The following is a 14848-nucleotide window of genomic DNA, read 5'->3' as shown; positions in this document are numbered from 1 at the left end:
CGCCGTGTGGGAAGGGAAGGGAGGGTGTTGTGACGCAGAGTGTGATTTTGTGTCTAGTAGTGGGTGTGCAACTGAGCAGCACTGTGTGAATTTGGGGAGATTGTGTTGGTGACTGTGTCACACGTAATCATATATGGGACCACAAGACAAGACGACTCTGGCCCTTGACGGTGAAGGCCTTGACTCTTTTCTCTGACCCTGAGATTGATTTGGAAGCTCTGGTTTCCTCTCATGGCTAGGGTGGCGTGCGGCAGGTGTAACCAGTTGACTTTCTCATCCGGGCCCCAAGAATGGTCTGCTGTCTCCTTCCCCGTCTCTATCCTTCTCCAAAAACGGTCTCCGTTGAAGGAGGAAATAATTGTTGTGACAATTAAAACTTAGGTTTAAGGTGACTTAATATTTTCTCTTTATCTCCGGAATGCTTTATTTTTTCAGACTTGATTTTCTTTCTTGGTGAAGGCCTAACAAAGACCCATCAAGTTACCTGAAACCTCTTGTTTCTCTTAGAAAATATCTTCCTTGCACTCCCCAATTTTTAAATTAATATAACTAAAGGTACATTTTTATTTATTTTAAAAGGTTTATTCGAGAGAGAGAGCATGTGTGCACAAAGCACAAATGGGAGAGAAAGAGAGTCTCAAGCCTACTCTCGTTTTTTTGCATGGAGCAGGAGGCAGGGTTGGATCCCGGATCCTGAGATCAAGACGCCAGGGAAACCAAGAGTTGGTTGCTTAGCAGACTGAGCAACCCAGGCCCACACAAATAGTACATTTTATATTGAGTGCTGACTATATTGGTTGTACTTAAATACATATATAAACATGTAGATTCATATACACACATATATACATATTTTCGTTTAAGTGGTACTGTAACATCACATAATTGAAAATTCTTTGAGAATATAGTTTTTTTATTATAAACTCGTGGGGGCGCTTATCACACATGCACTCCTTAATTCCCATCACCTGTTTCCAAGAATTTATTCTCCTCTTCCCCCACCCAATCCACCTACTCTCTGGTAACCATCAGTTTCTTATTTATAGTTAATAGTCTGTTTCTTGGTTTATGTTTGTTTTTCCCCTTTGCTCACTTAAACTCCACATATGAGTGAAATCGTATGGTATTTGTCTATAACTTATTTCACTTAGCATTACACTGTCTAGCTCCCTCCATGTCCTTGCAAATGGCAAGATTTCATTCTTTTTTTTTTTTTTAAAGATTTTATTTATTTATTTGACAGAGATCACAAGTAGGCAGAGAAGCAGGCAGAGAGAGAGGAGGAAGCAGGGTCCCTGCTGAGCAGAGAGCCCGACTTGGGGACTTGGGGCTCAATACCAGGACCCTGGGATCACGACCCGAGCCGAAGGCAGAGGCTGCAACCCACTGAGCCACCCAGGCGCCCCCCCTGGCTATTTTTTTTAAAGATTTTTATTTATTTATTGGACAGAGAGAGATCCCAACCAGGCAGAGCAGCAGGCAGAGAGAGAGGGGGAAGGAGGCTCCCTGCTGAGCAGAGGGCTGGATGCGGGACTCAATCCCAGGACCCTGGATCATGACCTGACCAGAAGGCAGAGGCTTAACCCACTGAGCAACCCAGGTGCCCCATATCTTGGCTATTTTAAGTAATGGTGCTATAAACATAGAGGTGCATGTATCCCTTTGAATTAGTGTTTTTGTATTCTTTGGGTAAATACCCAGTAGTATGATTTCGAGATCAGATAGTAGGGTAGTTCCGTTTTTAATTTTTTGAGGAACCTCCATACTGTTTTCCACAGTGGCTGCACCAGTTTGCATTCCCACGAACGTGCACAAGTGTTCCTTTTTCTCCACATCCTTACCAACAGCTGTTTTTTGTGTTGTTGATTTCAGCCATTCTGTGAGGTGAGATCTTGTAGTTTTGATTTGTATTTCTCTGATGATATGGTGTTGAACATCCTTTCATGTGTCTGTTGGCCATCTGTATATCTTTGGAGAAATGTCTGTTTATGTTTTCTGCACACTTTTTCTGAGATTGTTTTTTGGGTGTTGAATTTAATAAGTTCTTTATATATTTTGGAAACTAACCCTTTATTGGATATGTCATTTGCAAGTATCTTCTCCCATTTCATAGGCTGCTTTTGGTTTTGTTGATTGTTTCCTTCACAGTGCAGAAGCTTTTTATTTTGATGTAATCCAAATAGTTTATTTTTGCTTTTGTTTCCATTGCCTCAGGATACCTATCTAGAAAAAAGTTGCCATGGCCCCAGTGTTTGAGAAATTACTGTCTGTATTCTTTTCTGCTGTTTTTATGGTTTCAGGTCTTACATTTAGGTCTTTAATCCATTTTGAATTTATTTTTGTGTATGATGCAAGGAAGTGGTCCAGTTTCACCCTTTTGCATGTTGCCGTCCAGTTTTCCCATACTTGTTTTTTGAAGAAACTCTTTTTCCCATTGAATATTCTTTCCTGCTTTGTCAAAGATTAACTTACCATTTAGTTGTGGGTTCTATTCTGTCATTTTTATTCTAATCTATATGTCTGTTTTTGTGCCAGTACCATACTGTTTTGATTACTACAGCTTTGTAATAAATATAATGTGAAGTCAGGAATTGTAGTGCCTCCAGCTTTGCTTTTCTTTATCAAGATTGCTTTGGCTATTCAGGGTCTTTTGTAGTTCCTTACAACTTTAGGATTGTTCTACTTCTTTGAAAAAATGCTGTTGGCTGCTTCGTTATTGGTGGGTAGAAATGCAACAGGTTTTTATAGGTTTATTTTGTATCCTGACACTTTACTCAATTCATTTATCCGTTCTAGCAGTTTTTTGATGGAGTGTTTTGGGTTTTCTACATATTGTATCCTGTCATCTGCAAATACTGAAAGTTGTACTTCTTCTTACTGATTCCGATGCCTTTTATTTCTTGCTGTCTAATTGCTGTGGCTAGGACTTCAGTTACTATGTTAAATAAAAGTGAGAGTGGACATCCTTGTCTTATTCCTGACTTTACAGGAAAGGCTCTCAGTTTTTCCTCACTGAGGATGATGTTAGTTGTGGGTTTTTTGTATATGGCCTTTATTATGTTGAGGTATGTTCTAACACTACTTTGTTGAGGGTTTTTATCATGAATGGGTGTTGTACTTTGTCAAGTGCTTTTTCTGCATCTATTGATATGGTTATATGTTTCTTATCCTTTCTCCTATTGATGTGTGATGTATCCGGGTATCATTTGCAAATATTGAACCACCCTTGCAACCCAGGAATAAATCCCCCTTCATCATGGTGAATGATTTTTTTTTAATGTATTGTTGGTTTCAGTTTGCTAGTATTTTGTTGAAGAAATTTGCATCTCTGCTCATCAGAGATACTGGTCTGTAGGCCCCTTTCTTTATGGTGTCTTTATCTGGTTTTGATACTAGTAATGCTGGCCTCATGGAATGAATTTGGGGGCTTTCCTTCCTCTTTTTTTTTTAATAGTTTGAGAATAAATATTAAATCTTTTTAAATGTTTAGTAGAATTTGCCTGTGAAGCCATCTGGTCCTGGACCAGATGGTTTGTTGGAAGTTTTTTGATTATTGCTTCTGTCCAAATTTTCTTCCTGCATCAGTTTTGGTAGGCTATATGTTTCTAGAAATTTATCCATTTCTTCTACGACGTTCAGTTTGTTGGCATGTATTTTTTCATAATCTCTTGCATTTCTGTGGTATTGGTTGTTTTCCTTTCTTGTTTTGTGTTTTTATTTGGTTCTTTCTCTTTCTTTCTTGATAAATCTGGCTAAAGGTTTATCAATTTTATTGATATTTTCAAAGAACCAGCTCCTGGTTTCATTCATCTGTTCTTCTGTGGTTTTTATGTTTTTGTTTTTTAGTTTCTATACCATTTATTTCTGTTCTAATCTTTATTATTTCCTTCCTTTTGCTGGTTTTAGGTTTTGTTTATTTTTCTTTAGCTCCTTTAGGTTATGTTAGCTTCTAAGCTTATGTTATTTGAGATTTTTCTTGCTTCTTGAGGTAGGCCTGTGTTGGTATAAACTTCCCTCTTAGAACCACTTTTGCTGCATCCCAAAGGTTTCAAACCACTGTGTTTTTATTTTTGTTTCCATGTATTTTTTTATTCTTTTATTTCCTGGTTGACCCATTCATTGTTTAGTAGCACGTTATTTAGTCTCCATATGTTTGTGGTATTTCCATATTTTTTTCTTGTGGTTGAATTCTGGTTTCACAGTGTTGTGGTCAGAAAAAATGCATGGTACAACTTCATTCAATTTTTTTTATTTTTTATTTTTAAGATTTATTTTTTATTTGAGAGAGAGCGAAAAAGAGAGTACAAGCAGGGGAAAGGACAGAGGAAGAGGGAGGGAGAATTCCAAGCAACATTTCTGTTGAGCCCAGAGCCCACAACGGGGCTCATCCTACAACCCATGGGATCATGACCTGAGCTGAAACCAAGAGTTGAACATTCAACTGACTGAGCCATCCAGGTGCCCCCAACTTCATTTAGTCTTTTGGAATTTGTTGAGGTTTGTTTTTTGGCCTAACATGTGATTTGATGTGGAAAATGTTCCACATGCCCTTGAAAAGAGTGTGTATTTCACTATTTTATTATGGAATGTTCTGAATATATCTGTTACATCCATCTGGTCTAGTGTGTCATTCAAAGCCATTTTTTCCTTGTTGACTTTCTGTTTGGATGATATGACCATTGATGTAAGTGGGATGTTAATGTCTCTTACTATTATTGCATTGTATAGGTTAGTTTCTTTATATTTGTTAGTAACTGTTTAAAGTGCTCACATTGTGTAGGTAAATATTTACAATTATTGTATCTTCTTGTTGCATTGTCCCCTTAACTGTTATATAGTGTCCTTCTCCTCTCTTTTTTTAAAACAAGTCATTGTTTTAAAGTCCATTTTGTGTTATATATTTATTGCTACTCTAGCTTTCTTCTGACATCCATTTGCATAATAAATGTTTCTTCATTCTCTCACTTTCAATCTGCTTGTGTCTTTAGCTCTAAAATGAGTCTTGTAGGCAGCATATAGATGGGTCTTGTTTTTTTTATCCCTTCTGTCACTTTATGTCTTTTTTTTTTTTTCCAAGATTTTATTTATTTTAGAAAGAGAGAAAGAGTGTAGGCAGGTTGGGGGAGAGGGGGCGGAAGGAGAGGGAGAGAGAGAATCCGAAGCCAACTCAACACTGAGTGAGGACTCTGACTCAGGGCTGTATCTTACGACCGAGATCATGACCTAAGCTGAAACCGAGTCTGACACTTAACTGACTGAGCTACCCAGATGCCCCATGTCACCCTGTGCCTTTTTTTTTTTTTTTTTTTTTTTTTTTTTAAGATTTTATTTATTTATTTGACAGACAGAGATCACAAGTAGACGGAGAGTCAGGCAGAGAGAGAGAGGGAAGCAAGCAGGCTTCTTGCTGAGCAGAGAGCCCGATGCGGGACTCGATCCCAGGACCCTGAGATCATGACCTGAGCTGAAGGCAGCGGCTTAACCCACTGAGCCACCCAGGCGCCCCACCCTGTGCCTTTTAATTAGAGCGTTTAGTCCATTTACATTCAAAGTAATTATCGATATGTATTTATTGCCTTTTTATTACTTGTTTTGTAGTTGTTTCTGAAGATTTTCTCTGGTACTTTCTCATCTTTCACTCCTTCGTGGTTTGCTGGTTTTATTTAGTGATATATTTGGGTTTCTTTCTCTTTTTCTTTGCATATATATTAGTGATTTTTGGTTTATGGTTTCTATTAGGTATATATAGGACATCTACATAGAGCAGTCTGTATTAAATTGATGGTCATTAAAGTTTGAACCCATTCTTTACTCCTCCCATCCCCACGTTATAGGGATAGGGTGTCATATTTTACATTCTTTTGTGTGTGTGTGAGATTCTTGACTGATTTTTTTATAGAAATATTCCTTTTTACTACCTTTGTGTTTCCTACCTTCATACTGTCATTTTTAGTTTATCCTTTCCACTCAAATAGTCCTCTTTAATATTTCTTGCAGAGCTTGTTTAGTGGTCATGAATTCTTTTGGTTTTTGTTTGTGTGGGAAACTCTTGCTCTCTCCTATTCTGAATGATAACCTTACTGGTTTAGTATTCTTGGCCACAGTTTTTTCCCATTCAGCCCTGAATATATCATGCCACTCCTTTCTGGCTTGAAAAGTTTGTGTTGAAAAGTCTGCTGATAGCCTTGGGGTTCCCTTTGTATGCAGCTGTTTTTTTTTAACTCTTGCTGCTTTTAGTATTTTTTCTCTGTTCCTGTATTTTGTCAACATGATTATGATTGTCTTGATGTGGATCTGCTTTTGTTGATTTTGTTGGGGGTTCTCTGTGCCTCCTAGATCTGGATATCTGTTTCCTTTCCCCAGATTAGGGAAGTTTTCAGCTATTGTGTCTTCAAATAAATTCTCTGCTTCCCTTTTTCTTCTTCTGGGACTCCTATATAATATTGTTATTGATGGAGTCACTGGGTTCCCTAAATCTGTTCTTGGTTTGCATGATTCTTTTTTCCCCTCTTTTGTTCAGCTTGATTACTTTTCACTACTGTCCTCTATGTCATTCATTTCTTCCTCTCCTTCTTATAGACTATTGTCATTCCATCAAATGTGTGACTCATTTTGTTTATCGAACCCGTTCTCTCTGCTATGTTATTCCTTATCCCTGGGTTAATTGTTTCACTGATACCTTCCACTCTTTTGTCAGGACCAGTGAGTATCCTTATAATCATTGCTTTAAATTCTCTATCAAGCATATTATTTCTGTTTATTTCTTCTGTTTATTATTTCTTTATATTATTTCTTAGATCTCCAGCTGTGGCCTTGTCCTGTTCTTTCATTTGGGACAGATTCCTCTGTCTTCTCATTTTGTCTCTGTACCCCTTTCTCTGTGTTAAAAAGGTCAGCTGGGTCTTCTGCTCTTGACTGTAGTAGCTTTATGAAGAGGAGGTCCTATAGTGCTCTACTGTGTAGAGTCCCATGTTCCCTAGGGCCTGTTGCTTCTGGGAGTTTTTCCAATGTGTTCTGCACATGCTCTGCTATTGTGTGCAGGCTGCTGTATCCTCCAGGTCAGTTGCCTGTTATGGGCAGTTTTTGGTCCCTGGCCTGAATGTGGTACATTTTTACTAGGTGTGCTCTCGTCTGCTTGTGAAATCAAACCTGTCATTGCTGCCACTGGAACCAGAAGCTCCCAGGTCTGGAGACCGGGTGTTCCAAGGATTAGGGCTTGTCTTCTGGGGCAGCCAGCTCGCTATGCTGGAACAGAGGAAAGCTGAGTGGGAAGAACCAATCTTCTGGAGTTCTGGGGCTGGGTGTGGAGTTTGGTGTAAGTAACTTAGGTAGGGAGGGTGGGCGCTGCACTAGTTCCCACAGGTGGCCCTGTGCTTATGCTGACAGGTGAGGGAGGGAAATGGCTATTGCCATTTCTTTGTTCCTGGAAGGGTGTCTCTGACTGCAAAGGCTACCTGTCTGTGACACACTTTGAGTAACTACCCTTCCCACTGTGTGCCCCAGGTGCCATATCGTTATTTCCACACTGTAAGTTTACAGGCTCTTTGTCCTGTCTTCTTTCTAAGAGAAGCTCCAGTGTCCTCCAAGCTCTCCCAGTCCTGCTGGTTATTTGGAATTGAAGAGTCAGTTTATGGAACACAGATTCTGGGATTAACCAGAAAAGTATCCCACCTGCAAGATGAAAGCAAGGGGTTTTTATGAGAAAAGATTTGGGGGGCAATTACCTATTTGGATAAAAGAAAAAAAGTTAATTTTTATTCATGGGTAGAACCAATGTGGTTACACATTGACTGTTCTCTTGGTGTTAATAAATGAAATTGTTCCTCCTATGCATTAGTTATTCTGTCTTCAGAAAGTCCACAGCCAGCAATTTTATTGATCAAGATGTCGTTGCCCTGTTGATTTTACAGATAATTGCTTGTAAAACTGTTGCCGCTTCTGGGTCAGACCAAGGGTCTTTTTGCCCAGTTCAAGATTATTAGATCATTAGCCATTTGATTTTTTTGTTGTTGTCTTTTTAAGTTTATTTATTTGACAGAGAGAGAGAGAGAGAGAGAGAGAGAGAACAGCAGGGGGAGTGGGAATGGGAGAGGGAGAAGCAGGCTTCTCGCTGAGTGGGGAGCCCGATGCAGGACTCCATCCCAGAAGTCTGGGATCATGACCTGAGCCCAAGGCAGATGCCCAGGGACTGAGCCACCCAGGCGCCCCTAGCTATTTGTTTTGGAAGGGAAAATGGAGTCTGTCTTTCTTTTCTCCCTTCCTTCCTTCCTTTTTTTTTTTTTTTTTAAGATTTTATATATTTATTTGAGAGAGAGAGAGAGATAGAGTGTGCATGAGAGCACAAATAGTGGAGACGGAGAAGCAGGCTGCCCATTGAGCAGGGAGCCTCAGGCGGTGCTCGACCCCGGGATTGTGACCTCAGCCAAAGGCAACTGCTTAACCGACTGAGCCACCCAGGCTCCCTGAAAATGGAGCTTTTCATGGGGTGCCTGGGTGGCTCAGTTGGTTAAGGATCTGTCTTTGGGTCAGGTCATGATCTCGAGGTCCTGGGATCGAGCCCCTGCAACAGGCTCCCTGCTCAGCTGGGAGCCTGCTTCTCCCCTCTCCCCCACACCCTGTTCTCTCTCTTTCTCAAATAAATAAGAAATTTTTAAAAAAGAAGAAAGAAAGAAAAGGGAGCTTTTCTTAAAAATGGAGTCTCTCATATCCAAAAATTTTATATAATTATACAATATTAAATTATAATAAAGAATTTAAAGGTAGGAATTTAACTATAGAATAGAATTTAAATATAGGAAAGTTACTTGGTAAAAAAATATTTATCAATATGAAATATGTAGTAGCATTTCTCTCCATTATAACTATGAGATTTATGAAAAGAGTTTCTTGTCAGTTTAGTTAAGTCTTCATTTAACACAATGACTGGCACATGAATGGCGCTCAGTAGCTATTTGATGAAAGAATAGAAATACTTAATAAGTGATAGCAGTGATACTTACTTTCTGGTTGCACAGAAGAAACACACAGAATACCTTAAGTTTGTGTTACTCTGTCTAAGGATCCTCTACATGTGTTAACTCTGCCTCTAGAGGAGGGCAGTCTTGTGCTAAGGAATATATTAATCCTGTGTTCTTCAAACTGAGTATGAATGTTTTAGCATCTGCAGGACTTTTGATGTGGTCGAAAGATAGTCACTGTTAGTCATGTTTTCTTCAAGGCTTACTTTATTAAATTTCTACATCTAATGAACAATATATCAATAACCATCTTTTCAAAAGCATTTAAACAATCACTAATTTTGATTAGTATAAATTCCTTAAGCTGTTTAAAGTTCAGTTGCAACTTTATTAAGTGTGATACTGTAATTTATAGTAAATAAATGGATTTGTTCTTCACAGCCTTTTCTGGTACAGAGCTTCTAAAACCCTTGCAATTTACTAAGCATAGAGACCTATCAAGATATTTTTTGTTTTGTTAATGCAGTGACTTTGGGAAACCATTAGATAACCAAAGCCTGGGCTGCTTGCTAGTGGCCCCAATCAGGTGATTGGCGGGTAAGAACTTTTAGCCCCCCTCCAACCTTGTGGAGGGAAGGGTTGGAGGTTGAATCAGTTACCAATGGCCAATGATTTAATCAATCATGACTACTGTTAAATTTAAAAAATACAACAAAGTACATTTTAAAGATTCAATTAGCTTTATTAAATGCTTCATGAATGTGACAGCATCCCATTGTTGCTGAGCCCTGAAATCTGCCCTTTTGCCCTATGAAGCCGGTGGTTATGTGCTTAGTACTCAAGGAGGAGGGGACATCCAGGGAGTATTATATCATAAATATCTTTGAATTTCTACTTGTACATTTCTACTCACATGATTTCTCTGGTACTTATCATTCAGTTCAGTATTAACTATCAGTGAAATTTACAGGCAGTCATGAAACCCTTTAAGAATGGAGCAGTCGGGGCGCCTGGGTGGCTCAGTGGGTTAAAGCCTCTGCCTTCGGCTCGGGTCATGATCTCAGAGTCCTGGGATCGAGCCCCACATCGGGCTCTCTGCTCAGCAGGGAGCCTGCTTCCTCCTCTCTCTCTGCCTGCCTCTCTGCCTACTTGTAATCTCTGTCTGTCAAATAAATAAATAAAATCTTAAAAAAAAAAAATTTAAAAAAAAAGAATGGAGCAGTCAGCATGTATTTAAACCTTATCAGAACTATTAAGGCTATAAGTCAGCCTTCGGGGCTAAAGGTGAACATTTTTCTGTTTCTATCCTTGATCGCTTATCAAGCAGCCTGCATCCCCTGTTCATGTAGCTAGTACTGGGGAAAAAAGAACAAAGTTAATAATTCTTGCAGGGCTGTAGAAGACTATGCCTATGTGCGGCGTGTGGAAATACGTGACAGAGTAGTTTAGTTTATATGAATAAAGAAATATATGCCCAGAATCACAATCTAGAGAGTAGGGAGAATCCACAAAGAGCTACAGAAAGAGAAGTTTTGTTTTGTTTTAAAGATTTTATTTATTTATTTGACAGGCAGCGATCACAAGTAGGCAGAGAGGCAGGCAGAGAGAGGTGGAAGCAGGCTCCCTGCTGAGCAGAGAGCCTGATGCGGGGCTTGATCCCAGGACCCTGGGATCATGACCTCAGCCAAAGGCAGACACTTAATGACTGAGTCGCCCAGGCACCCCAGAACTAAATTTTTTTAAGTGATATAGAGATACCACAAATCTATAAGAGGAAAAAATAATTCAAAAGAAATTGAACAAATAATATATAGAGATTGTTCATAGAACAAGAAATAAAAATGACTTTAACTATGAGTTTATTAGTCTTCTCAGGCTGTCCTAACAGAATAATACAGACTGGGTAACTTTACAGAAATTAATTTTGGCATGCTTCTGGAAGGTAAAAGTCCAAGATCCAGGTGTCAGCAGAGTTGGTTTCTGGAGAGAACTCTATTTTTTATTCAGTTAAGTTGACATGTCACATGGTATTAGTTTTAGATGTACAACAAAGTGATTATATATATATATATATATATATAATATTATATATATATATATGATTGCCAAAATAACTTTACTTAACATCCATCACATTGTTAGAAATTTTTTTTTTTTTTTTTTTTTTTTTTTTTTGTCAGAGACAGAGGGAGAGAGAGTAAGCGAGCACAGGCAGACAGAGAGGCAGGCAGAAGCAGAGGGAGAAGCAGGCTCCCTGCCGAGCAAGGAGCCTGATGTGGGACTCGATCCCAGGACGCTGGGATCATGACCTGAGCCGAAGGCAGCCGCTTAACCAACTGAGCCACCCAGGCGTCCCGTTAGAAAATTTTTTGAATACAAGTCTACTCTCCTAGCTGCTTTCAGATATATCAAGGTCCATCCATGTTGTTGCAGGTGGCAAAATTTCTTTTATAAGGCTAAATAGTACTCGCTTGTGTGTACGTAAAAACACACGCACACATGCACACAGTTTCTGTATCCATTCATTGATGGATGTGTAGTTTGATTCCCTGTCTTAGCTGTTCTAAATGCCGTTGCAGTGAACATGGGGTACAGATATCTTTTCAAGATAGTGATTTCTTTCCTTCAATAAATACCCAGAATTAGGGGCGCCTGGGTGGCTCAGTGGGTTAAAGCCTCTGCCTTCGGCTCAGGTCGTGATCCCAGGGTCCTGGGATTGAGCCCCGCATCGGGCTCTCTGCTCAGCAAGAAGCCTGCTTCCCTTCCTCTCTCTCTGCCTGCCTCTCTGCCTACTGTGATCTCTGTCTGTCAAATAAATAAATAAAATCTGAAAAAATAAATAAATAAATAAATAAATAAATACCCAGAATTAGAATTGCTGGGTGGTTCTGTTATATGGTGGTTCTGTTAAGTCTTTGAGGAAACTAGTGTTTTCCATAGTGGCTATACCAGTTTACATTCCCAGCAACAGTACAGAAGCATTCCCCTTTCTCCACATCTTCACCAACACTTGCTACTTCTTGACTTTTGGGTAATAGCTATTTTAGTAGATGTGGTGATACCTCACTGTGGTTTGCATTGTCTTGATTTACATTTCCCTGATGATTAGTGGGTGTTGGGTACCTTTTCATCTACCTGTAGGTCATTTGTATGTCTTTGGAAAAATGTCTTTTGAGAGCCTCTGTTAAATTTTTAATTGGATCTTTTTTTCTATTGAATCATATGAGTTCTTTGTATATTTTGGATAATAACCCCTTATTAACTTAACTTTCCCATTTCATATTGACTTTTTAGTTTGATCTAATCTCACTTGTTTAGTTTTGCTTTAGATGTCAAATCAAAAAATCATCAGGAAGGAGGTCTATGAGCTTAATCTCTGTAGTGTCCTTCTTTACCTGTTGTTACAGTCCTTGTTTTAGAATTGATTTTGTCCAATATAAGTATTGCTACCCTGGCTTTGTCGTCAATTCTGTTTATATGGCAAATGCTTTTTTATCCCTTCATATTCAATCTGAATGTGTCTTTAGGTCTGAAATTTAGTCTCTTGTAAGCTGCATGTAGGTGGGTCTTACATATTTATTCATATTTCATCACCCTCTATTTTTTGATTGGAGCATTTAGTCCACTTACAAAGTTTAGTCCATTTATAGTCAAAGTAAGTATTGAAAGTTATGTAGTGATATTTGTTTTATGGTTGTTTTGTAGTTCATGTTCCTTTCTTCTCTGTTTGCTGGCTTTTGTTAGTGATATACTTTGGTTCGTTGGGTGAGTTTTTGAGGTTTGTTTGTTTTTTTTTTTGCATATTTATTACCAGTTTTTAATTTTTGATTACCGTTAGATTTATATATAACATCATTGTGTATAGCAGTCTATATAAAGTTGATAGTCACTTAACTTTGAACCCATTCTAAAATTACTAAATTTTTTCTTATCTCCACCCCCCCTCATGTTTTAGGTAATGATGTCATATTTTACATCTTTTTATTTTGTAAATCCCTTGACTGATTTTCGTAGATATACTTAATTTTACTGCTTTTGTGCTTCCTACTTTTCTTATTCCTGTTAATGGTCTTTCCTTTCTGCTCAGAATCCTCTTTAACATTTCCTGTAAGGCAGGTTTAGTGGTGATGAATTTCTTTAACGTTTGTCTGGGAAAGTTTATTTCTCCTTTTATTTTGAATGATAGCCTTACTGAATAGAATATTTGGGGCTGCAGGTTTTTTCTTTTAGTACTTTGAATATATCATGCCATTCCCTCCTGGCCTGCATAGATTCTGTTGAAAATCTGCTAATTGTCTTAGAGGTTTCCCTTGTATGTAACTGTTTTCTCTTGCTACTTTTAAGAGTCTCTCTTCTTGACTACTTCTTTTGCATTTAAATTATGTGTTTTGGTGTGGATCTCCTTGGGTTGATTTTGCTGGGGGAATCTTTGTGCCTCCTGGATCTGTATTTTTATTTCCTTTCCCAGATTCAGAAATTTTTCAGCTATTATTTCTTAAAGTCAATTTTCTCCTTTCTTTATCTCTTCCCCTTCTCGGATCCCTATACTGCAAATGTTATTATGCTTGATAATGTTGCTGAGTTTCCTTAGTGTATTTTTATTTATTATTATTTTTCTTCTTATTCAGCTTTATTGCTTTCCATTACTCCAGGTTGCTGATCCACTCTTCTGCTTCCCCTAGTCTACTATTTATTCCACGTAGTGTATTTTTTTTTTAATATTTTATTTATTTATTTGACAGAGAGAGTGAGAGATCACAAGCAGGCAGAGAGGCAGGCGGCAGGGTGGGGTGGAAAGCGGCTCCCTGCTGAGCAGAGAGCCCAATGCGGGCCTCAATCCTAGGACCCCGGGATCATGACCTGAGCCAAAGGCAGAGGCTCAACCCTCTGAGCCACCCAGGCGCCCCATCATGTAATGTATTTTTAATATCCGTTATTAGGTTCTTCATCTTTGATTCGTTCTTTTTTATGTTTTCTCTCTTAGTTGAGTGTCTCACTGAAGTCCTCCATTCTTTTCTCAAGTCCAGTTAGTATCTTTATGACCACCACTTTAAATTCTTAGGTGTTTTACTTATCTTCATTAGCTCTTACTATGGTTTTGTCATGTTCATTCATTTACTATGGTTTTGTCATGTTCATTCATTTCATTCCTCTGTCTCCTCATTTTGTCTCACTCCGTGTTTGTTTCTCTGTGTTAGGAAAGTTAGCTATGTCTTCTGCCTTTGAAAGTGGTGGCCTTATGAAGAAGAGCTGTAGAGTCCTGCCGTATAACATCCCTGTTCATTAGAATCTGGCACTGCAGGGGAGTAAAGTTCAGGGGAATTCAGTTCATGGACACTTTAGTTGTGTGTGCCCTACTCTTGTAGCTGAGCCATGTTTGCCTTCAATCTAGTCATCTGGAATGGCTCTGTTGTGAGCAGGGTTTGGTCCCTGTGTAAATGGGCCAGATTGGGGCTGCCTTGGGCTTGAGTTGGGCACACCAGGCATTTGCCGGAGCTGTGGTAGCCCCAAATTCAGGGGACTCTCCCTGTGATGATCCCCGAGAAGCTTTTTTGGTGGGCAAAACCTGCAGTCAGACCAGATGTCTGCCCCCAGCCTACTGCTGGGCCCGCAGTTGAACTGATATGTGTGGTTAGCTTCTCTCCTCAGGTTGGAGTGGGCAGATCCATAGGAGAGCCGTGAGGGGGAAGGCACTGTTCACATGCTAGGTGGAGAGTGTTTACATTGGGTCCCACAGGTGTCCATGTATCTAGGTCAGGGGTCAGGGAAGGTAAATGATGGCTGCCAGCTTCTTTGTTCCTGGAGAAGTCTGAAAATCCCTCCCCTCCAACACGCCTTCCAAAATTAACCAATAAATCCTTAGCAAATACCCCAGGTGCCTCACACCACTG

At 39.2% G+C, this 14848-nt stretch overlaps 1 protein-coding gene across 1 annotated transcript in view; it reads right to left on the bottom strand.

Moving 5' to 3' along the window:
- Nucleotides 1-14848, bottom strand: part of ZNF529 (zinc finger protein 529) — a 97327-nt gene that overhangs the window by 16314 nt on the left and 66165 nt on the right. The window lies entirely within an intron of this gene.

The sequence above is a fragment of the Lontra canadensis genome, unplaced genomic scaffold (genome assembly GCF_010015895.1).
Source record: "Lontra canadensis isolate GAN:19392208 unplaced genomic scaffold, GSC_riverotter_1.0 scaffold125, whole genome shotgun sequence".
Classification (NCBI taxonomy): Eukaryota; Metazoa; Chordata; class Mammalia; order Carnivora; family Mustelidae; genus Lontra; species Lontra canadensis.
Note: the sequence above shows the minus strand (reverse complement) of the source record. Positions and strands in the feature narration are given on the sequence as shown.